We start from the raw sequence: 27,031 nt of genomic DNA, 5'->3' as shown, positions 1-27,031 counted from the left end.
ATTTGTTGTTTGAAGTCCACTTTATGCACAGGAAGTCTAATCGGGACTGGACCTACAGTTGAAAGTGGGATCCGAACCACTGTGCCATTTGCCTACACCGGGTATCGGACAGACTAATCTTGAGTAATAGAGGTCCCGAGTTCGGTGGTTATGTACAGAATGGTATTTGAAAGGGAAGGGGAAGTCCTCCATCTGCTTGCTAATATTTGGTTATTGTGGGGAGACTATATATGTACAATTTATAATATATCGATGCTTCAAGAGTAGTTGCCAAAACTTTTGCAAATACCTCACTCTTTACGTGCATCTATCCATTTTGGACACTTATCAATATCTCCAACTATTTGAGCACAGCCAATTATGATTGTGAACTGATAGCAAAAAGTTTGTTTGTTAAACTTGTTTTAAGACCAATTTATGCACAGAAAGGCAAATCGGGACTGGACGTATAGTTTAAAGTGGGATCCGAGCCACTCAGTGGGGTAGCGCAGATCTTTGGCTCCATCTTGCAAGTAAAATATTGAGGGGCCCCCTTAGTGTTAAAAAAAAATTATGATGCCAGAGTGGGACGGAGGTGCAATAGTTAGATAGTTATCTGCCCTCCCCCCTTCGTTGTACAAGAAATTAACTTTTACCTCAAATATTATGCCTTCCCATTTTTTTGTTATCGACTTATATCACTGTGGTACCTTCTTGAAACTAAATCAGGATGGTCTGAATCTCTGAAAAATAACTGGAATAAGAATCTGGAAATATTTTCTCTTCTTCAACGCAGGGACACAGCCAGGAATCACTTTTGGAGGAGGGGGAAGCTTCCCGCTGCCAAATATTTTGTTCCTGATGCTTTGTATTTTTGCTTGAAATATTTTTTTTAATGAAGTTACATATATTACACAGATATTAAAAAATACTGTTTTGGTGGAATTGTAAAAAGATAGTAAACACTCCTCTTTTGGACTTTGAGGTGGATGTGCCTTCAGCCCCTAAGCCATCCCCTGGTTCCTCCAGGCCAAGATTCAACGTAAGTGTCGCTCATATTAGCCTTCTAATACTGAGTGAGTAATATACTCAAGCAACAAACTTATCCTCCAGTAAAGGGGGTTGAACCGGATATCTAGATTGTCGGTAGTAACCTATCACAAGGTAAATTTCAATCTGCTACGAAGAAATAACTGCGGACTCTAGTCTTGAGTGATAGATAATAAAGCTGCGAAGGAACTCTATTCACTGAAAATTTGTCACTCCATGAAATGCAGCTTGGAAGGACTGAACCCCCCCCCCAACAAAATAAAAGAAGGTTGCCACAGGTTAGTAGACCTCAACATCATTATTCATAATTTTAATGCTGCCATTCTTTTTTCGATAGACCAGTGATCATACTTTCTTAAATACTTTTTCATGAAACAAGAACCTTTTTATTAATAGACCATCAGTGCTCGAATTTGCATAATCATTCTCCTTCACCTACTGCATTATCTTCAAGTTGTTCCACACAAGGATCCTTGCTTCTATCCCCAACGCGAACAAGGAAATTTGCAGCGAGGAATTTTCCCTTCGAACACTGCAGATCAAAAAATCGTAACACATTGGAAAATAAGAACTAGTTCGACAGAAATGTCCACAAAATGCCAAATTGTAAGAAAAATGAACTTACAAAATTACACAAAATAATGGTCACATTTAACTCATACGTTGTATACCCTGCGTGGCAGTGAATGGGATAATTGTCTTTACAGCAAAGGGATAATTTACTATGGGTCCCACCTTTAACTGAGGTTTTCGTCCCCTTTGAAGTAAAACGTAACAAGTGTAGACAATATGGAAAATTCATTTCAGCTCTTATTTCAATATGAAAAGAATTGGGATCCCCCTTGAAAATATTAGGTGGGAAGTTACATTTTAAATATCACGTGTAAAACTAAAAGGTTACGAATTAACAATTTTGATGTTTATTGTAAAATAAGGATAGACTGGTTGAGCAACTGAATATTTCTACTGGATTCATATCTGTAGACAATTGACACGCTACACTACGTTTACGACAAACTGCATAGATACAAAGGTATGAGATGAGGGATATTTTCCTATCGATGGACATCTGCGAGCAAGTAAGTTAATTCTGTATTTCGGAGGGGGACCCATATGACAAGTTACTGGGGCCCCTCTGGCTGAGATAATACGTCACTGCTTGTTATCGCAGACGTCGTATATGATGTTACTGGGAACCAGATTTCTGTTTCGTAAATCGATTTTTTTATAAGCGACACTATATGTGGAATTTCTGCGATTATATAAAAAATTCAAGAGCGCATTGTGGGGCTCCTACACCTCGCCCCCCCCTCCCCGCATTGCGGGGATTGCGGGGGTGGCTGCTACGCCACTGGAGCTACTACGTCTCCACCGAGTATTGAATCCGGGGTCCCTTGATTACAAGGCGACGACGTCACCACTACGCCATCGGAGAGGCCCTGATAACACAAAGTGTGTAGCTTCTTGTACGAGAACAGTAACAACAGAATCCTGATTCCAAAGCGGAGAATTTATATTTTAGGTATTTTACTACATAATCTATCTTAGTTGGCCATTTTACTGTAACGAAATGAATGTACCGACGGAAACAAAAAGAAACATGCAGCTTCACAGTGCATAGGCTGGTAATCTCAAAGGACGATGTGTAAGGTTTTCTTCAACTAAGGAAAGGAAAACAGTTGTTCTTCAGAGTTTCGGCACATCTGTCAATGGCCAGTGGGAACGACCATTCATTCTCCCCCTCTCCCTGCCAGATCGTAAAAGCAGCGAGCATATATGCCAATCCCACTCAGTTCAGCATAGGCGATTTGATTCTCCTCTCCGATTGGCTGATTTTGCGGATGTGACGTCACACCAACACAAAAAACAATTGAATGGATAATGTGAATTGATAAACAACGAACATGCGTAAGTGTGTGCATTAAAAATATATTATATAATTAATGTAACAACGGTGGAAATTGTGTGTAGTGTGTGCAAAAAAAGTCACTTTCGTACGGTAAACAGGAGATATAATTAACTATAGTGCTAGTTGAGTTAAGAGAAATCAAAGGATATCTGTATGTATTAAAAAAAATCAACACAAGCGAAAACTTAGACATTTGAATTGAACCATGATATTCTTTATCACCTGCTAAATTTTAGTTTCGTACAGCAGAGAAATATTGTAATGTGCAGAAAATAAAAACACGTTAAGTACGAAGCAGTATTCTTGATAACTTTAATTTTATCCTTTAAATATTTCCTTCGTGCTATTTTTACACTAAAATGCGTCCAAGTTTTGACTGTGTAATCATTTTAACAATTTATATAGAAGGGTGGAAAATGCATTTCCATAGGTCGCGACTATTTTCACCAGGCGGTGAGAATAGTATATGAGGCTACTGTCACCAGGTTGTGAGGATAGCATGTGGAGCTATTTTCACCAGTTTCTGAGACTAACATATGGGACAGTGGAAAGTGCTTACAGAAGTATTTTTAACGTTAATAACTCTAAACATGACCTGTCTAACCTAACAACAAAAGCATTTGGGAATGTGTTAAGTACACGTTCGTACCTATGTCAAGTGACATATTAGCAGTAGCAGTGAATGTTGGAACACCTTGTGGTAATTTTTCCAAACCCATGGTGTGCAGAAGTAGAAGTACTTGTCACCCAAACAAAAATAAATGCAAACTGACGTAAGCTTGATGCATGCTAACAACTAAAGAGTACACTTATGCATATAACAGGCCAGCTTAGGTGGATTATGCACATGTGCAGCTTAGAAACCTGGTCACTTCATTTAGAATATTGGAAATGTGTGCAGAAGGGTACTACTTTACTATACCTGAGACACCTGGGAATAATTTCTTTCGCACTTTTTTACATTGCTAACGTACTATTCTACATTCCGGAAGACTTATTTAGGTGAAATAATTGAATTTGTTAGGAAAGTAATGTATTTTTCTTACATTTATGAGTACTTACTGTTCTTGTTTATTTCCACACACAACATGGTGATAGCTTACCGTTGATCGTTCCTTGAGCCAGAAAAACCATTGACGTTAGCCCAAAAATTCACGATAGCCCCACAAACCATCACGGGGACAAGGTATGCCTACTAGGTTAGGTTAGGCCTGTTAGGTTTGGTTCCATTAGCACTCCTTTCGTTCAATTTAGCATATATGGACAATACGAGATCGTATTGTGCTCTCATGCAGGAAGCAAATGGCGGCAGCAGCAATAGCGCGTCGGAAATAGATTTTCGTACAAAACCACATGCATTCGCATTAAAATGAATCAAAATTACATTCCCGAACATCAACAACGCTACAGAAAATGATTTGCGTAAGTACTTTCTCCTGTAAATTTGAAGAAATCTGTCTCAGGTATAGTAAAGTGTTACCAAATAAACATCACTGTTGTGTTTTGATGTGAAATAATTGTACATGGAAAGTTCTTCTGATACACAGTGTAGCACACTATGTAGAAGTGTAGAATGGCTAGCCATGTGTGTGTGTTTCATAAATTTTGATGTAAGCTTGAAAACATTCAAGGAAGCTAGATGAAACATTGCAGGAAAAATAAAAACCACTAAAAAATTGAATTGTACATGGAAAGTTCTTCTGATGCGCAGTGTAGCACACTATGTAGAAGTGTAGAATGGCTAGCCATGTGTATGTGTTTATTTAATTTTGATGTTAGCTTGAAAAAGTTGTGGGAAACCAGACGAAACATTGCAGGAAAAATAAAAACCACTAAAAAACGTTATATTTTTATGCCTAGACAATGCCCATTCATGTTGTGTGCATGTCTACTATGTGAAACACCATGAAATGGTGCATAATAAGAGTTTAAGTTTAATGGTGCACTACCAAATCACATTAGGCGAGTTGTTTCTTCCACTGTGGGCTCTGAAGCCAGGAATTCTTCCTTACAATTCTCAACAAATATAAGACATGATTGTTTCTTAATATGTGTTCATTGTATATTTCAGTATTTGACATTTATTGGTCACAGTCACAATACAGATAGGGAACATAAATGCATTGTAGTTTTATTTTTCTCACTTGACAATGATTTTCTGTCGCTTTTGGCTAATAGTGGTGATGAAGATGAAATGTTGATCACATGAAATAGATTAAGGAATACAAAGTAACTTCCATCTGCAGGCTAGATCTCGAGCAAGGGAAGTTTGGTAGCGAGGCTGTGGTTTGACTGCTCACCATGCATAGCCACCTAGGTGGTAGGAAATATATAGTACAAAGTATAAAATAGAATTAAGGTTTAAACAGCATTCCATTCATGTTACCATAGCCATAGATAAACTGCCGCAAAGGATATATTTATTCTATCCATTATCTGTTTTAACAGTGTGGTATTCAAGTCTGGTTTCAATTTCTAAATTAGGCATGCTCTTAATTTTGAATATTATGGTTAAATATATCATACCAAACTAACATTAGAACAAGAATGGTATTTTGTTTACAAACAATGTCATAAATTGTGCTAATAAAAAAGCAGTCATTGGAAAAACTAATCTATTTCCAAATATATATAAACTACATTTGACAGATCTCATTAAATCCAGTTAATATTTTTAAATTAACAAAGACAAGAACTTTAATTTTCAATGAACTTCTGATTTTTTTTCTGATTTCATTTGGTATGCATTTTTCAAGTGAAGAAATTCGTTATTGCAAACCAAACAATTAAACTTCACAATATGTTATAACAGGTATGTATTTCCAGGAGTTTGTTTTTGTGTCATGCATATGTGTTTGTGAAGATCCCTTCATCGCTCTCATATTATCATCATTCATCTCCATCTTCGTGATTAGCCAAAGTTGCGGATAAAAGTGTCATAAAAGAAACAAAGTGAAACCAAATCAAGAAATAAAGATAAACTACAGGAGGTCATGTATGCAAAGTCCAATAAACCAGTTAAAGGGTTCCGTCTTGTGTTCTTTGGGTGTGTTAATTAGGATGGTCATTTGTCAAGGGGTGGATAAAATGTTAACATTTCAGCTGCTTTGGTGATTGTGTCTATGTCTGTTAGAATTTTAGTATAAATGTATATATAACTTAAAATGCTAATTTTTGTCACCTTGAAATTTCTTACATTCGCACTTTGATAAATAGAACCCAATAAAATAATTAATTCCCCATACCCTTATTCCAATTTACACTAACAAAAATAAAAAAAAACAACCAAAAATAAGTGCAACCTAAAGTGTGCTACTCTTGAGACTTTCACTTATGCATAAAATGTACATCCACTCTTCTTAAACATTATAATATTTTTGTGGAAAAGTTTACTTAGTTCTACATCTTTTTGTTCTTTGCTTATATAGTATGTGGTCGCAGCTGGTAGATTGTTACTAGCGATTCATATACATTACATGTACAGTCAACGGCAAAGATAATGGTAGGCAAATTGTCCACTGCCATTTTCATTACTTCTTTATTCTACATCCTGTGTTGTTTGAAGGAATGAAACTACGTTGGTTCGAAGCAGGCATTGTTCTCTGCTTATTGAAGTCATTACTTCAATTCGTCTTCATCACATTGTGTAATTCAGACCGAATGAAAATGGTGGTGGACAATTCGCGTACTGTTTCTTTCGCCGTTGGGTGTACATATATATATGTGTTCTGTATAGGATGCCGAGTTAGAAAATTAAATAAAAATAGGGAAAATATCATGAAAATAGTTATACACTAGACTCTCGCTAATCTGGCCCTCAGTAGTCCGGCCCACATCCGGCCTGTAGTCACTCAAGCAGAAATGACGTGCACAACAATGGATTATCGTGTTCAACAATGTTGTTAGTTAAAAATGTTAAACAATGCTATACATACCTACAGTACTTGAAATTGTGACTTTCTTACAGTAAAGTTCAGTAGTTCAGTACATACTATGGCTTCTAAAAGGAAACACGTAAAGTACAGCCGGTATAGTCCCTATGTGTTTAAACTACATAGTAGTACGGAATTTCCGACCCTCTCAATAATCCGGCACTTCCGTGAATCCAGCACCCATATGTGCAAGGAATGGCCGAATTAGCGAGAGTCTAGTGTATTTCACATATATGTAAGCAGTAACATCTCCCATTTATGTATGAAAAACAATGTCGGGCATATGTCCAAACCTACTGAGTATGGATGCATTTATACTCTCCACAAAATTATTGATAACCCTCTCGCAGATGTCTGTCCTGATGCTTCCAATCACCCATATGATTTCCACCTTCAGTTCCAAAAGGTTTTATGGTTTGTTGGCTTACACCTGTGATTTCACAAACCGTCATAAGAAGAAATCACATGACTTTGCCGGCCATTCCTGGGCACCGTGCAAAGAGATCACTCGTTGCGGGAATTTTTCATGGAGTTCCATATCGTAACCAGAACAAACGAGTCAAAACATTGAGGCTACATTAATCTTCATAACAACAGATACCAACATTGGTAAGAATAGATCTGACAACATCGAAACAAAACAATAGCACTCGATTCAAATGCGGCATCCTATACGGAACACCCTTTATTATCTTCAAATTATTGTTGTATTGTTATTTAATTTCTCTTCTTGTGTCATTTTGGCTAATCATGATGAGGATAAGTAATTATTGGATGAAATTGATGAAGACACACCCATGAAGAACATCTATGAACAGGTTGGGACTCAAACCTGGGAATTTCAGTGACACTTTTGAAATGTGATCACCTAATATATTCAGCAATCAAATCGACTATAAATTGCCGTTCATTCTAATTCATAATAATTGTAATCATAGAAACAAAGATTGATGGAAAATAAGATAGAAAATATCTTGCCACTAGTGGTCCTTCTGAGTCTCCCTATCATCAATGCTTGAAGTGGAAATTCCTAGCTGGGCTGGTGGAATGCTTGGGGGTAGGAGGGTGCTTGTATGAACCAACATGGAAAGAATGCGTAGGTGGGAAGATGCTTGTGCAAATTATCCAAACTGATGGATGCTTTATGGAAAATTTTCCATTGTACCTGCCACTTTGAGCACTTGTAACAATTATATACCCAAGTGATCCTGGATTAAATACACCCCTGCAACAGTCTTGTTAGGTTGTAAATGAAAGTAGTGCAAATGCTCCTCTTTTGTATTGAGATACAGAAACATGTGTTTTTCTTACTTAAGCATAATGCTTCAAATTTGAAACCAATGATGGATGCATACAAATCTAGAAAGTCGTTTACAATGCCATGTCATGAACAGGGCTTAAAGTGAGCTGGAACTCCGTTCTGGTACTTTTGTGCCAGAACTCAGTTCCTGCCGGTTGTCCATTTTATTTACTACACTACAAAAGTCTGTCCATTGTTACATTCTTTTTTGCAAACAATAGATGAAGTTCTTGTACTAAGTTTGTCTCTCGTCAGTGAGCAGTGCGGAAATTTTGAAAAAAATACTATACTTGGGCAAGTGCTCTCTTTTATAATCCAAATGACAACTTAAATTTTCTGAAATGGTAAGAGTCTAGTTTACGTCCTTTTCCTAAGGAATACATGTCATATATCATTGGAAAGGTTATTGTACAAGGAATTCAACAAACTAAATCCCAAGGCGAGGAGAAAATCGAGAAAAACCGATGTTGTCCGGATATGCGTGATTGAACGTACTGAGGACATTTTTCGATGATGAAGCACATATTTAGAGGTGAAATGAGTGCTAATGGAACCTAACCTAACCTTGTAGGCATACCTCATTCCCGTGAATGGTTGTCTGCTACCCTAAGAGAAGCCGGAGTGCAGACTGTCTGCTAGCAAAGAACGATGCACTGAATTATCACTGGGGATAAACGTATTTTACACTATCTAGAAGTTTTTGGAACCTGTTGTTCTTTAACACGCATTCACAACGTGGACACAAAGACGAGCATGCAGTGTTGTTAACTCCCTTCGGTTACCACCAAAAGGCAAGAAGGATGTAAACTAGACTAGCCTTCTGAAATAACAAATGTGATAGTTTATGTTTATATTTACTTTGTATGCAATAATAATAACAATACCAATCACCATTATTATTGTCATCATTAGTAGTAGTACTCATGTTGATTCATTTGTGGTTGACATTCTGGGCTATTGACTGAAACCACTTAAAGCACTGGTCATGAAGGTATGTCTACAAGCAGCACTAGAAATCAGTGCATTAAAAGAGCAAGCAGTTAAACAATACATAAGTTTGTAATACCAACAAATTGTATTTGGCATGCTGTTTCTTCTATTCTGCACTGTGAAACCAGGGATGCTGACTTTCAATCCTGGACAAGGCATGCATGTTTCTTCTGGTTTGCAGGAGATGTAGAAAATAAATATAGATACCAACTTTCTGTGTGTGTGTGTCGACCTTGCGGGCGAGAATATTCACGACAAGGAGATGATGTGCTTTGAGATGGGCACTATGGGCTTTTAGGTTACTGCCCTGTGGAAAAGGGCATTCAGGATGGATAGGCATTGTTCCTTGTGATGGAAGCTACGGACTGGTATGGGGAATTTATTTCAGAAAGGTTGTATTTTACATCACATATTAACACCATAAAAACAACCAAGACAAAGTTGGTTGTGACTTTGCATTGCTTGTTTTTTTAGGGATATTTTTTACACTGAAGCAACATGTGTCAATTGAGGACGAGACAATCCAATGGTGGCTTGTGCAGTGGATCAGTGTGAATTGTTGCTATTCATTCCGAGTGACACATCATTTTAGTGTGAAGTCTCTCTTTAGTTTCCATATGTGCCAATGTTTCAGAAACTGGTTCTGCTCCCGTTTTCTGGGTAGTGTACCGTATTTGCTTCCATCTTGTCCCATGTAAGAGTGAGACAGAACCAGTCTCTGAAACATAGGCACATACAAACACTAAAGTCAGTGGTTACATGTAGAAACAATTCAACATGCCACTCCTGACCACTTGACTGGAACGTTTGGTGGTGAGATCATGAGTCAACTTAACTTTGCTTCATGAAGAGGCTAAATTAAGTCATATGTAAATATATGAAGAATGTATAATGAAGTTTATTGGTCTGTGCAGCATGTTATCTTTTGAAGTTTCTTTATATAAAATCTTCTGTGCTCTCCATCCTCATGCCTTTTCTGCATGGCTTAGTATTTCAAGATGTTCATCATTAACACACACATTATATTACCATCGAAAAAAAGCAATTTCTTTGCTATTATCTTTTTTATACTGTAGGTGGGAGTGTTTCAGTTAATGAACAAGTGTAAAAAATAAAATATAGTGAAGACAGCAGAACCACTTGAAGTATTGCATTAAAATCAATCATTTTTATCCAAGATAAGAATCATTTCTAAGTTCACATCTATGAAGCAGGATATTTGAATATTAACATTTGTTACCATTAGCATGCTTCTTTCCATGGTATTATTTGTTCACCAATTAGATTCTGTATAAGACTCCATATCAGTTTTTTTATTCACGAACAAAAATTTATGAAGTGCGAAGGTAATAAACCTCCAGTACTTGTGGACACTGAAATTATAAAGTTGCAGTTGCAAACTAGAAATCAACAGTGGCATGTCAGACACACTGGAGAAACTGTTCTCAAATCTTGGTATGTAAGGTAAAGGTCACTGGTATGTTGAACAAGTAATAAAAATAAATAAATAACAAGCTATAACATGGATACATTTACAGGGTGGCTACTCTAGGTACATGATAAAATTCAATTATAATTGCCAGTTTTCAAGATGAACTTTCAAAAAATTTAGGGGTATACAGGTATTTCAATCTTACGTATTACTGCCTCTCACCATCCACACATATATACAAAGAGTCCGTGTGATTCAAACTTATCCAAAAAGTCTAATTCAATTAAATGGTTTATATACATTTAAAATAATTTAAGGTGCATAATTTACCACTGCACCATTGTGAAATGTTAAATTTGTTTACAATTGTGTGGGAAATGCTATTTAATACATAATTTATTTATTTACTGACTTAATTTTAGATACAGCATGGATAGCCATTTTACGCTGAAATTGTCTACAATTTAAAGAGCAAAATTAAGAATATCATAAAAATGATTGACAAATTATCAAAAAATAAGTAACACTACTTGATTATTTACAGGCATGTCATGTGATGGAAGACCAAAAGGTATACCTAGTGTAGGTTTTTCTGTGTAAAATATATTTGTGATACGTCCTCTGTGCATAGGCACTCGAAAGTGGAATTCCTGAAGGTGTGTGTTGCAAGGAATTTTGCCATTAACAATTCTGTATAGATAATTGATGTCATTCCGCAAATGGTGCTGATAGGGAGTCTCTAAGTTTAAACACAAGAAGAGATGCAGTGTTGAAAGATTGTGTAATGAGGGAACCCTGTAACTAGCACATGAGATGTTAACGTATCATCATTACATATTTGGAGGAAGATGCCTGACATGATCGTCATTGCACATGAAGCAAAGGTGTAACAAAAATTATTCATTCTAAGAGCACTGTTCAATGTGCTTGTTCACATATGAACAAATTAGTTTGCTTAAAAACCCTCTACAAGTAATTACAAAGTATTAATACAAAAATTCTTCCACATGTGTTTGTTTTAAGACACATTTTGTTTTCTATGAAGTGTACATGCCATATCAGGATTAATTATTATTGATATTCTGATTTGGATATTGAACGATAATATCTCAGTGGATAGGAATATCATTACTTGTAGGGATGTGACGAAGCTGAAAATTTACTGATTCTGATGTACTCACTGATAATTTTTGGAACTGATACCGATGCCGATATTTAACCGATTACGATACATAAGATTATTAAATAGAAATGGGATGTTATTTTCTGCATGACAAAAAAAAAATTGGTATGTACATTCCTATTGCATATCATATGTATATACATATATATTCTCAAGAGATGCGAATGTACATTTGCATCTACAAAAGGTTATGTGAACCTGGAGATTTAACATTAGTACACAAGCAGTTCTTTGAAATGCAAAATGAATTCCTGTTCTGCCAGATTCAACTTCAGAAATACGAGATTTGGAAGCACTTCAGGAAGTAACCTACTTCTTCTCTTATCGCAAATTTGTTCAGCAACACTGAACGCTCAATCACTGAATACTGATGCAGCAGGTATGCTCAAGTATTTTCTCAGCACTTGCTTCAGGTTTGAATAGTCATTTTTGAATTTCCAATACAACAACAGAACCTGGTTCAGCAATGTACTGTTTTATTTCCGATTGATAGTTAGGTTGATCCTCTGAATGAGAGTTTGCAATAGTTTTATTACAAGAACTACAATAATCATATCCAAATTTTCAATAAATCTTACAAAACTAGAATATAAAACTTATTAGAAGGTAAAACTCTAGTATAATCTGTACCGGTTTAAATATCGGATTTTTGCCGATACCGATATGTCAATTTCTGCCGATTTTCATACATCTGTAATCGGCTTCGGCACATCCCTAATTACTTGATATTTGGGCAGGCTATTATTTCATGTTGGAAACCATAATATTTTTGTTTACATCTTCAAACAACTGATAACATGAAATAAATAATGTTTGTGTTTGCGAACATATTATGCTATGTCATACTTAGGACAAATAATAGATATGTGTAGTAATCAAATGGTCCCAGGTAAGATTCCTGTACTAGGTACAGGGCCTCCCTGATGGTGCAGTGGTAGCGTCGCCACCTGGTAATAAAGGGGTCCCGATTTCGATACTCGGTGGAGGCACATGGATTCCACTTGAAACTGTAGGTCCAGTCCCGATTAGCCTTACTGTGCATAAAGTGGACTTAAAACAACAATTCAATTCAATGTACTAGATACATTGCACACTAGTACTTAAAGATCCGAAAAGGAACGGTAATTTCAGTGCCGATTAGCCTGTCTGAGCATAAAATCAACGTTTGAAAAAGACACTCGAGAGCTCTTAGGGCTGCTGCTGGAAGTTTTTAATTAATACAAAGTAGTGAAAAAACACAAACTGAAAAGTGAAATCATGTAGATAACATCTTGAAAATATTCACACTGATTTTTCGTATTTATTTATTTATTAGCGTTCAGGTCATATGTCTAACATACCAAGAAAAGATTTTAAATTTACTAGCATCTTTGTACTTTTATTATTAACATTAATATGCCGCCTTCCTTTGACATGCTCATTTTTTATTCCATATCCATATCCATATTCTTTATTTCCGTTGACCTATGTCCATAGGTATGGAAATCGTCATATAACAATTCATACAGTAATAAAATATTAATACAATTTTAGACAAGGATTACAGTAATGATTTTAAGAACTACTACATGAAGGAAAACCAAATACACTAATAAAATATTAATACAATTATAGACAAGAATTACAGCAATGATTTGAAAAACTTCTGCATGAAGGAAATCTAAATAGAGGAAGAATACACTATTGGAGTGAAATTACATACATATTTAAGGCCAGCACAATAATAAGCAAAGATTTTTTTTTTTTTTTTTTTTAGTGTAAAAATAAGATGTAAAAGTAACTATGTGACTTATACAACATGGAAGAATGCAATATATATATACAGAACCGATTAATGATCATTTAGGCACAATAATAGCATATAGTGAATACTTCATACATGATAATATAAATAGTATAATTCCATTTTCTGTACAACCGAACCCTCTTTGTTGACAATTTATGTAATTTAATATTTACAAATTTAGAAATTCATTTATTGAATAAAAACAATGTCGTAATAAGAATTTTGTTAATTCCCTCTTAAATTGGGTAGTTGATTCCATTGTTTTCATGTGATCAGGTAATTTATTATACAGGTGGATACCTACGAATTTAGGACCTTTTTCAAGGAGAGTGGTATTATGAGTTTGTATAACCAGATTGTGATTTTTTCTTGTGTTGTATTGGTGTACTTCCTTGATACGTTTGGAGAAACTAGACATATCTTGTTTTACATAGCACAGTAAATGTAATATATATAGGCAAGGTAATGGTAGAATGCCAAGATCCCTGAAAATTTTCCTACATGGTTCATTTATTCTCTTTCCTGCCATAATTCGTACTACTCTCTTCTGCAAAATAAAAATTTTTGCACTGTTTCTAGCATTCCCCCAAAATACAATTCCATATGTTAGTTGTGACTGGAAAAGACTGAAATATGTTATTTTTATTGTCTCCCTATTTATTATGGTTCTTAAGGTTCGTATACCATATATGGTTTTGCTTAATTTCCCTGCTAGGTGCTCTATATGTATGTCCCAGTTGAGATTTTCCTGTATCCAAATACCCAGGAATTTTATGGAATTTGTATATTTGACGTGTTCATTTTCTATTTTTATTACTGGTTCTTCATTGTTCTTATTTCTTGAATGGTGGAATTTTATTGCTAAAGTTTTGTTTTTATTTATCGTCAACTTATTTGTGGGAAACCATTTGCAGAGTTCGTTTGAGGTGTTTTTTATATTTGAATTTAGAATTTGTTCATTTTTGCCAGTTATCACAATGCTCGTGTCATCTGCATATAAGGTAGTTTTAACTGAGGGTAAGTTTGAAGGCAGGTCATTTATGTATATGGTAAATAGTACTGGCCCTAGAATAGAGCCTTGCGGAACACCACATGTCACTTCTTCTAGCCTAGAGATATGGGAAGATGCATTGGTATTTGTCCCTTCTACATGTAAGATCTCTACAGCTTGACTGCGATTTTGCAGGTAAGATCTAAACCAGGTGTTTACTATACCCCTTATTCCATAGTGATTTAATTTTTTCAGAAGTTGGTCATGCGATACTGTGTCGAAAGCTTTTGATAAATCAAGAAAGAGACCTACACACTGTTCCCTATTGTCCAGGAGTTGTCTGACATGTTCGACGTATTCAAATATTGCTGTAGTTGTTGATTTGCCTTTACGGAAACCATGTTGTGATTTAGATATTATGTTGTTTTTATTTAAGAAAGTTGTAATTTGTATATTCATTGCAATTTCCATGATTTTTGAGAAGGGTGAAAGCAGAGCTATGGGTCTGTAATTATCTACACTACGCTTATCCCCTTTTTTATACACAGGTTTGATTTTTGCTTGTTTTAGTTTATCTGGGAACACACCAGTAACAAAGGATAGGTTCACTAGATAACATAGTGGGTGTAGGATATGGGTGTGACATTTCTTTATAATTGAGGATGGAATTTCATCCAAGCCAGTTGACCATTTGCTCTTCATTTTTAAGATGATGTCTGTCAGTTCCTCAACAGAGACTGGGCGTAGAAACATTGATGCACTATGTGTATTCATTTTAACCTTACCAGAGTTTTGATTGGTTTTGACTTTGTCCTTATTTACATTGATTAGGTATTTATTAAAAAAGTTTGCCACTACCAAATTTTGAATTTGTTGTTTTACATATATCACTCTCAAGGAGAAATATAAGTAGTCAGATGCATGTGTAAGATTTCTCCTCCAAATGAAACATACAACTTATGAGCTATGTTCACATTTGCATTTGATAGTTTTTATCCATTGTGTACAAATTCTGAATAAGAATTCACTAAATAAACTTCATTAAATTTTAGGAACATTTTTATACAAGGTTTCTATAAATGTTTTGAAGCCACTGATATTTTTCCTGAATAAATGTACAAATGTACAATTATGTACCATCTCACGATTTACATTGAAACTTGTAATTAATCAATTGATTTCATTTAGGTGTCTTGGCATGGGAATTGCAAATTATTCAAATTTGCCATCAGCAGGCATTATTCCAGTAATTTACAGTACTACTCATTGATAAGTATATCTATGTTGCTTTCTCTCTCGCAGATAGAAAAATGAAACGCAAATCAAAGGACGTACAAGAATTATTTTGCTTACAAAGCTTCACTAAGTTGGAAAAATTTAAAGATTTATTTTACGATTTAAATGAATGGATTTTATTTTCTACTAGCTACAGTTACCTTCCGATGAACGTACCATCAGAATAAAAATACTTATTTTCATTAATTTTTTTAGAAAATAGTGTACATTTTACAATTCTCATTAGGCTACATTTTCAACAAATATATCGTGTGGCTACAGAATACGTGTGTTGCTTTCAAAATACCAGCAGAAGACAAGTGTTAGGTCACTTCCGCCAAGTCGACCAATCAGGAGCAAGAATTGTTCCTCCTATGCTGAACTGAGTGGGATCCGTAAATATGCAAGCAGCGAGGTCGGGTTGCTGAAACTGGGTAACGATGGTAAGAATATGGGAGATTTGTGACTGGGAAAAATGAGAATTTCTTGAAAGCGACGTCAGCGCCTCCCTCGTGTTCCCTTGGTACTGTTGTTAGAACGGAACTAACGACACCCTCGAAATTTGGATTTCTTTCAACATCCAGCCGAGGCTTAAGAGTGGCCTGGAGGTTGGCATGAAAAGAGTTTTCCTTCCCCGGCGCAATACAGAGACACCTAGCGACATATCAGGGAACCAGCAATTCTTCTCGATTGTGTCCTAAACTAGAGGAAGAGCACAGGCCGGGGGGCAGAGGACCTCCCCCCCATGGTGGAAAGACTTGCCACCATGTCTCCCCCCCTGCCTTCACCAACCCCTCTCCTTCGTGACCGCTGCGAAAGGGCACCACCTGTTTCATTTCATTCTGGTTCGGGCTTCTTTCAAGATTTCTCCACTGGCAAAATATTCACTGCATGTGAAGTGGCCACGGCAAACAGTCAGAACCTTCACAAATGAGATTTGGATTGAATAAATTTTGTTGATTACAGTGACTGCTATAATTATGTAGAATTTCTCTTTGTGCAGTTGAGATTATAAATTGAGAGTAAAGAAGGAGGTAGAGATTATCAGTTGAAAGTAACGACGAATCAAGCAAGAATAACTAATTGAAAGTACGCTGTGTAAATGTATAGCATACCAGTGGCAGTGATAACAAGGCAGAGGCATACTAGTCGCCATTTTTTTTTTGTAGGGGGTTTCGTGTTGATACAAAATTTGTATCTAATAGTAATAAGCACAAAAAATAGTAACAGTTATTATTTTAACTACTACGAACAGTGCTGATAATAATTCGAGATGGACGGGAGCGAGACTATTTCGAATTTAAAGGAAAAAGTATCGGATATGTGGAATGACCTAGGGATAATCAGAAGACGCGAAAGACAAACCAATGGAACAAAATGTACAACTACAGTAGTAGCAATGATGTAAGGTAACGAATAGGTAAACATTGAACTTACACTTTATGTATTACCCATCTTAAAAACAGCTCAAACGTATTTGAAACTTTCTACATGTTATCATTTTGTATCATTATGACACGTGCTTCTCCTCGAACTAATATTTATTGTTGTTAATTTCCTTTCTCGTTGCACAATTGTTTATTTCTCTTTCCAGTTCTAGAAATATTTTTAATGTTATTCGTAATACCTTTAATTTGCTGCGTGATTTTTGTGTTATTTAATATTAAGACCTATTACTGATGATGTCACAGAATAGTGACTCACCTGTATGTATATATCTTGTAAGACCTGATGCTATGGTAATTATGGACTGTGTTTAGTTTTTAGCTTTGGCTTTCGCACCCCTCAGGATAAGTCACGTATCATATCTGGTCATCTTGCTCCGAAATAACTACAAGTATTACGGTCACAATGGCAGTCTTACGGATGACGTCAAGATGGAATGTTTACTGGAATCCGAACAATTGAAATGTAACACCACCGAGACTGTAGATACGTTGATTGATTGGTTGATTATTTTTCGTCGCTTTCTGTCACTTGTGGCTAATCACGACATAAAATGGTGATTACATGGAATTGATGAAGGGATACTCGCAAAAAACATCCGTGCTCTGGCAACTTATAATCCCCAACTCCCCATTTCTTTCAATTGATAATACGCACCTTTCCATTACTATCATGAGTGAATATATTTTACAGTATTTTTCAATAGCTGTTAACTCGACATAAATCTTCTTTACTGATTTTTGTTATTTAGCGTCGCTTTCCCGTCACTTTTGGCTAATCGCGACGAGTTTAAAATCCTTTTTACACCACAGTATGAACATGGACGTCCGCAGGATCTTTTCCAGGGCGGGGGGGGGGGGGGCAAAGAAGGCAGATTTTCCCCATGATAGTGATGCCCGCTCAAAAAAACATTATTTCAGTCTGAAATTATCACGCTCCTTAAACACAATTATAATGAGTAACATAAATTACTGTGATGGAAATTAAATTATCTGTGAAAGATATATATATATATATATTATGTGGACATTCATTCTCCCTCTTGCCCTCCCTTCCGGACTCCCATGCTTATGAAGGTAGCGACGAGGAGGATGAATGAAGACACGCACTCACTCACTCACTCTATGTCCAGGCTGATGCCACGGCTGGAACGTGGAACCTTCTTTGGTCAGACCATCGGGCAACTGCTGAGCGCGCTCGGCCACAGTTTCCTTTCTTATAATCTTCAAGTCCCTTTGTGCAGTTCTCATCGTTGAGTTCACAGCTGATATAATGGGCCAAGGTTGATCTGTTTGGTCTATTTTACTTCGCCTTTCTGCCACTTCTTACTATTCGCGATGATGGAAGGGAATGAGTGATGATATGAAATTGATGAAAGAACACCCCCCCCCCATACCCAGGCCTAGATTCGATTGCTTGGTTTCAAACTGAAATTTCAGTCCAACTAACGATAGTATGATCTTCGAGATGAGCACTATACGTGTTACAAAGTACTCTTAAAAAATCCCCAGTGAATTGGTCAAAATAAATTGACAGAATTTCGAGGAAAGGTCGAGCCGCTCTAAGACCACAACTTACGCCAATATACGTAAGTAAACCCGTGGCGCAACAGCCCGTGAAGGCAAGGGCCGGCCTCACTCACACACCAATCAGTTACAGGGTGACGTGTGGTCAGCACGACGAACCCCCCAGTCGTTGTTGAAGGTTTCCCCAATCTCCTCAACAGGTCCTAAAGACCAGCCATGTCAAACTTAATTCGTGAGTATGGCCGCATAACGATAATGTCAAAACTATCCGGGTCACACATCTAGAACCCCAACACCTTGAAGTCCAGAACTAAAGTAAGAATCACGAACCTTCCGACCTTCTGTAAACAACCGTCTCACTTCGAGTAACGTATCACTCCGCGCCAGCTGTTCCTAAATGGTGCGGCCATCATATGCTGCTCACTCGCAACCTTTAATTTTACGTAACATGGAAAAACGTATTCTTATTTTAACTGATAATCTACACATTGAAGTATAATACATTTTCTACAAGTGATTAAATACGTGTTCTTGTTCAAGAATGAACATATTTTTCTACGCCAAAAGTTCAATTTATCTGACACTGGGTTAACAGTTCCCCCTCCCCCCCTCCTCTCTCAGTATGACAGCGCCAAAGTTATACAAGAGAGAGAGATTTGTTTCAGTAATTCAAGCCTTTTGGTTTTATTTCCACCAAATTATTGCCCAACATTGTTGACATGTGGAGTATTGTTTTCTCCTTTGTGCAACAAATATACCGCCAGTTTTAGCAGAAGCTAAACAAAGATAAGCCGGGGAATAAAAAAAGATTGTATATCTTTCTCTCGGTTTCTCGTGCACTAGAAAACAAGACTATAATAAGCACATTATTTACGCACGTCTCATGCAAGTAATGTATTTTCTTACCTTGATTCAGTACTTCCTTTTTGAACTTGAGGCATTTTCGGCGCTAGACATCATCCTGTCAGAGTACGGTCTGTCAAATTTGCTTCCCACAAAAAGGAACTCAACGTGGCACAAGAGGCGATTTAACGTCGACTGCTAAAATTGTGGAGATCGTCATCAATCATCACTATCAACATCTTCCCCACAGTGGACAGGACGACTCTTTGATTGAAAGAATACGAAAGCACCTCGCATTGTATTGCGCTTATCTCAAAATCGGTGTACTTCTTTATGCGAGCAACAACGTGTTTTTTTCGCGGGACTCACAACTTGACCGGTCGTTTTCCTTTCTTCCACCACACCGAAAACACAAAGACGCAGACACACAATTACACTTGGACACCAACTTCACTGCTTGCTCAGGATAGCACCGACACAACGTCACATAAACGTTAAGAACAGCCTGCTTCTTGCCACTTTTCAAACGGCTGTATTTACGAAAGACTACTCTGAAAACACGGGAGACCTTCCTGCACGCATGGAAGTCGCCATGTTCGAAACTGGCGCTATTTTCTTGCTGTTCACGTGATCGATTGTAATTTATACAATAATCACGTATTATTATTATTATAAACAGAAACCTTTAATGAAAATATATTTTAAAATGTATAATCCAATGTAATTTACACGTTTTTCTTCTATTAGCGTACTTTCATAGAACGGACTACATGATGCGGAAGAAATCCGTTATTAGGCTGTTGCCAACCACAATACTTCTCACTAAGTCAAGTACAGAAACGGAAATGGTATGTCGATTGTCGGCATATGATAGTGTGAATTCACATTGTCAGTGACGATCCTCTGGGGATGGGGGAGGGGATGGGACGCAGGAGTCGATCTATAATCCAGAGGTGTTCACCATCCGGATGGTGACATCCTCACACCTCGGAATACTTTTGCGGTTGAAGGAGGCAGGCCGTACCTCACAACAAGAGGGAAGAAAAATGTGACAATATTTAAAAATTCACCCCCAAATATGCATTTTTTTAAATATTCTACAGTCTTCTTTCCCCACTTTTATGCTTCTCTAAGTTGCCGTTTTAGTTTCCCTTGGTGTCTTTGCTGCATAATTATTAATTTAGTCAATCAAATCATATGTATTAGCTTACTATCATAACACTTTCCAACATCAAATAAATTTAATGAAGAAACCCCGGTTTCAAAACGTAATTTATCTCATGTGTCACATTCTTCTAGCAAGGTTTTTTTAGTAAAATATGAGAGAAAATTAATCCTTTGGTACGGAACCGTCTTACTTCTGGGGTTAAGATGTAAATTTTGTATTCGGTTTTTTTAATTTAGCGTTGCTTTTCTTCCACTTTTGGCTAATCCCGACGATGGGAATGGGTAATCCTCAGATGAAATTGATGAAGGGACACTCACAAATAACACACATGCCGGGTTTCGAACCAGGGAACTTCGGTGATGAGTCTGAAAATCGGCCACCAGGAATGATGTACATTTTTTATACTATTTTTTAAACATACATTCAATAACTTTCAACAGGTCATCACTCAGTAATACGCTGCTTATTCCGCATCTGTTGACAAATGGAATGTTTTTACACCTTGTAGGCTATGTGGATTATTTTTTTCCATAAGTTTGCAACACTGTTAGGGTACACGTGCTTTTGTTTACAGAAGGTCTTAAGTTCTATGATTCTCACTTTAAGTGGTTCGACCCAACGGTGCCGGGATTCTAGTGATTATTATTGCAGCATCGATATGTAAATTATATATAGACCTCCCCCCATATTTTTTCATGGTTATAGTATTTTACATGTTATTTCGAGTATAAATTGGTTACAATTGTGCAAAACGTTTTGCAAGAAACTGTGTGCAATTATAGTTTCGTTTCGCACAGATTTGACAGTTTTTTTTTAACAAGCTTCTCAAAAGTCTGCAATAAGTTTTTTTGTGAGCATGAAACTCTTAATGCAGACAACAAATATTTTGTCAGTCATTCTTGATCATTCGGCTCGGCTGTTTCATTAATCTTCATTATGGAAAACAACTTTTCACCAAGGCAAGTGCAACCAAAATTAATAAAATTTCTACAGCAAAATAGCTTATTCGAGGATACTGCTATGGGCGATATGAGAAAAATCAAGGATAACCCACCTCGCGACATTTATTTTTCAATACGAGTTGCACTGCAATTCAATAAGTTCAATTCGAAGGCGGGCCTTGCACACGCATCATGAAAAGAAAAGGGAGCAGAGCAGAACAAGAATATTGCCCTTCGCACCCTCTGAAGTCTTGAAACCTGTTTCCAAATTCATCACGTAGTATTTTTACTGTGGACAAATATTCCTACCATTCTGGTATTCCTGAGAATTTGAGAAGGACAAATTATAACTTTATTAAAAAAGTTTTAATATAACGGAAGACTGTAAATTTGCAAAATGGCCTCCACTTTCTTCAAAATATCAGCCCTTGTGTCACGGGGAGGAATCATTCAAGTAGTTTTACTGTCATATCGAGATGAGAATCGCATCCACGAATGAAGGGAGCTAACCGAGCTAGCTCGCAGACGTTCGTAATTTCACATATTGTGAGCGAAAAGGCAACAACACGAACAATTTTTGCTTTCAATTGTTCGTTGACTAAGTCATGAATCCTCTCCTCAACTGTATTTCTGATTTTTTTTAATATTTTTTTTTTATTAGCGTTGCTTTTCTGCCACGTTTGGCTAATGGCGACGATGAGGATGAGTAATGGTATGATGAAATTGATGAAGAGACACATACAAAGAACACCCATGCTCAGGCCAGGATTCGAACCCGCAACCTCTGGTGTCGCAACGGGCTGTGCTACCCACTCTGCCACAGAGGTTGGCAAATTTATTTCGTGATATAGAAATACTTCTGAATGAATAAACTTTATCAGGGTACAAATTTTCTACGCTTTTCACTATTCACTTCACAACAAAAGTAAGCATTTCACTTGAAAAATCTACATTCCTCTTCTATAGTCCTTTTCTTACTCCCACGAAGTTTGTTCAGCCATATGGTTCTCTGAAACTTTTACAGAAACTGACTTTTCTTCCAGGTAAATCCTTGAAAATCAAGAAACAAACGCATAGGCGACAGAAAGTATGCGCGCTGCCCTCCCCCAGCTGGCAAGATATTTTCGTACTTCAGAAGTAACATGTCCATCAGCTTGCTTAGTTGACACAACACCTACTCTATAATGGAATGTATACCTGTGTAGGGAAAATTGGTCAATGTGTTGAAATTTCCAAGGCGGGCCGCATTAACGGATGCTGGGGCCTACATGCGGTCCGCGGGCCGCGAGTTTGACTGGCCGAAATATCAGGAGAAAAGTTGTTACGCTTCTTCCAGGAGACTCGAACCTGCGCGCGTCCCCTAGCTGGAGAGCCCAAAGCATAACGCCTTAGACCCGACGGTCACGATGCAGGACAGCAGGCCCGTAGGCAGAATTTTATTTTTTTGGGGGGATGCTCATCCCTTATCAGCAGCTGCCATCTAAGGGCGAAAAAGTGAGGGAACCCCTGAAGATGAGTTTTTGTTTCCTAATTTTGATTTGGCAAAGGGGAGCTCTCTCACTGCACCAAGCGCCGTCAACCCTATGCCGGTCGTTTGAGTATCTTGAGTTTGAGTTTCTGTAAGTCTTCTTTATGTATAGATAGGCTAATCGGTACTGGACCTACATTTATAGTGGGATTGAACTATTGGGCGTCCACCAGGTAACAAACTCGGGACCTTTTGACATTACGAGGGTCATCTTTACCATTACGCTATAGGGGAGGCAAAAATATCTGAAACTAAGAAGACATTTTGAATGGACATGTAGAATGTAGGAGGCAGGGTTCGCGCTGAAGAGGAAGAACATGGAATTCTCCCTCCCCTTTCCTAACCTGTACATCTCTAATGTAATTCTCAACCAAGCCAAGAGTCTTGTCTAGTGTTGCCCACGAGACGAGACTTTGGCCTGTCTCGTCTCGTGGAAATGCTGTCTCGTCTCGAAAATATTCGTTTGTCTCGGGACACATGATCAATCTCGTCTCGTCTCGAATTTTTAAAAGCCTGTCCCGTCTCGTCCCGTGGGCAACACTAGTCTTGTCCTTCTACATTTTATGTCACTTTTGTTATTGTTATGGAGAATTCAAATTAATAATTTGTCTTTAAATATCAAGTTAGCAAGTCAGTCAAAATTATGTTTTTATACTAAATTTTAGATTAATTGAAGATTTGCAAAGAAACAGTAGACCTTTTCATGATCCTTCCACTTATGACGCTTGTCTGGTTAAGGCAACTAACTAACCCGGTACGTTAATGTATAAGTTAATGGAAGCGCGTGGTAAATATACCCTCGTTAGCGCCTGCTCCATGCAAGGGTCACAAACACCTTCCGACACTACCTTTTCGTTGGGCAAGTATGTTTCAAACATGCAAATCACCAACAGAAAGGCAACGTCATGTTCCGCTAAACGCAGGAATCCGAGGAACGGTCAAAAATCACGAAGATTCCGTTCCAATTAGTACTTTGCTTATTTATGCTGTCAACAGAAATTTTCCTGTAACAAATGACGACACAAAGAAACTTAATCACAATTAACCCTCTTAATACTAATTGATTAAACAGGCATGCATAATTTAATATTCACTGTAATCTTCAAAAGAAGAAAAAGGGGGGGGGGGTAGAGCAGTCAAAAGGTGTACACGACTTTAATCATTCAAGGACAGTATCCTTGTTCTTATTCAAAAAACCTATATATACATATTGCATTCTTTCAATGTACTCGATTTAACTCTAACAGGACAGAAACAAGCAAGCAAAGATAAAAGAAAAAGGACTTCAATTTTAACCTCCTTTTATTTCAACAGTTTTAGACTATCTTAACCTTTTTAATAACAACGTGAAAGTTAAATATTATTTACATGACCCTCAACCTCTCTTTTTAAGAGGGGGACTATTCTTTACAAAAGAGTACCGGGAACACGCCCAATTGTAAATCTACGTCCCCGTAACTGTACTACTTAACAAAAGGCAACACAATGCCGATAACAATCTACGGAGGAGTTCTTCAATAACAATGAATCCTCAACAACTACGTACAATCATGCATATGTGCATTATATGTATATATGTATATATTGTGCATGGCTTTGAGGCTACTGCTTAAGGTATTCCGGGGATATGACTTATTAAAGAGGGAAAAGGGGAAGAGTTACAAAAAATGAGCAGTGTCATTTGACGAACGCGATTTAAACCGTTGCTTCCTATCTTTCAACTGGGTCTATACAGCAACTCCTTGCGTAAAGAAAACAAATTTATTTTCTTTTGTCACAATCGATTATTCATTCTCCAAAAGGCATGAGAATAGTCAGCTAATCGCTCTTTCTTTGGGATTGGACTTTTATACGAAAACATTGGAGTAAAAATGCCTAACGCTTCGTGTTGGGCGTACTTTGACTTGGTATTATTATCAGTTCCAAAAAATGCGTGCATAAATTATTAAAGTTCACTATCTGAAGCACTGTACCAATATACTCGGCACGTTAATTTATATCCAAAAAAGGTCAAAAAGGGGGGGGGGGGTAATATGTTGGAGAAGAAACTCCAAACAAACAGCTCGCTCAACAATCAGAAGGGAGGGGGGTAATTGTACAGTTCAAAAAGGGGCAAGTCGGTAACAGGATCGGAATCTATAAACGTCCACTATACCTTAATGCAATCCTTCTGATGGTCCTTATCACAATCACAAGCACATGGTCTGGATCACGTAACTGCATTCGTGCGCCTTTTCACGAGTCTAGAAATCGTGGCTTCCAAAGTTGTATTCCTATCTCACCATTGCAATACGTGGTCGAAGGAATTGCGTGTAGGCAAGCCGATCCTGCTCCGCTACTAGTCGACTGTACGTGGCTGTTTCGAAGACCGGGTGCGAACTGGTTACTGACGATCGGGAATCGTGCAAGAAAAAAAAAGGGAAGGGGGGAGGAGAGTATAGTTTAGCTTATCTACGACAGATGGCAACACCATCGAAATGCCGTAGCGTTATCGTATTTTGCGGTGGAGAGTTTATTTTCTCCGAAATAACTCTATAGACGTACCATAAGGTACGAGTAATATTCCCAAATTGAATATATTATATTTGGAATGTTACACACTCCAAAAACAAATGTTTTGTAAGAGTCTCATCAAGTTTATGTTTGGAAATAGTGAAGTTCTAGGAACCACACACACACATATATGTAAGCAACAACGATAGTAGGCTATTGTAATTTGGAGAGGATGTGATTTGTGAGCGGAACAAGCATGGGAATTTAACGAAGTTCCTTTGCGAATCATCAATTATGTGTGTGTGTGTGTACACGTATTTCCTATCTGCACAAAGTACTACATGTGAGGTAAAACTATCGAAATGTAAAAAGAGGAAGCGCTACCACCCTCCCCGCCTTTTCTACATTTTATTCAAATCGAACACCAGGCACGTATCGAGATATATATATTTCGGAGGGCCGTCCTAACGTAATGTCTCAAAATAATAATATTAATAATGTTAAATTAAAATAAGTATAATTATATTAAATTAATTAATATATTTTTATTACATTAATAGATAAGAAGGCGATATAACAACAGTGATACAGTATAACATCACGTATTCATTATCTAGCTTACGTGTAGTTAAGATCGGCAAAATTTGTAAATAAATAGAAACTGCCCTGGCAAGGAAATTAATGTCAAATAGATAAAGAATGTAATATTTATTGAGTATGAAAAAATTATGTTAGATCCAGTTGACGAAAGTAAAATTCCTGGTAATATTTTGCATGTTATTATAAGTAGTAATAATTCTTGCATAAATCTTCTTTGGTACTGTCATTCAAAGTCGAATTGCTTTCCAATATTTTTGCGGAAATAAACAAATTGCGATTACACAACAACCTTATTTTCATTACTTAATTGAAGTTATTTTATGATCTCATTATTTAATTTTTGTACTTGGTAAGTCTTTCGGGGGGAGGTTGGGACTCCTGGACCCCTCTGAATACGTCCTTCGCGGTAGGGATCGAGATAAAGTTACTGTGTCACTGGTTCCAATTCACGGTAAATATGCTCTGCTTCTCTACACTCAAACATACACAAACTCATGGCCTTCCTGCTTTCTTGGTTTCTTGCCTGGGAAAGAGGCAATAAATCAAGCTGTGACAGCTACGGGACCTTCTGACGAGGGGACGGAACCCAGCTGTGCGGAGGATTCAAACACCCGCGCGAACTAGCCCTCCCCGTCTCCCTGGGGAAATTTTCGAACAGA

Source organism: Lepisma saccharinum, chromosome 19 (assembly GCF_977018435.1).
Source record: "Lepisma saccharinum chromosome 19, izLepSacc3.1, whole genome shotgun sequence".
Lineage (NCBI taxonomy): Eukaryota > Metazoa > Arthropoda > Insecta > Zygentoma > Lepismatidae > Lepisma > Lepisma saccharinum.
Note: the sequence above shows the minus strand (reverse complement) of the source record.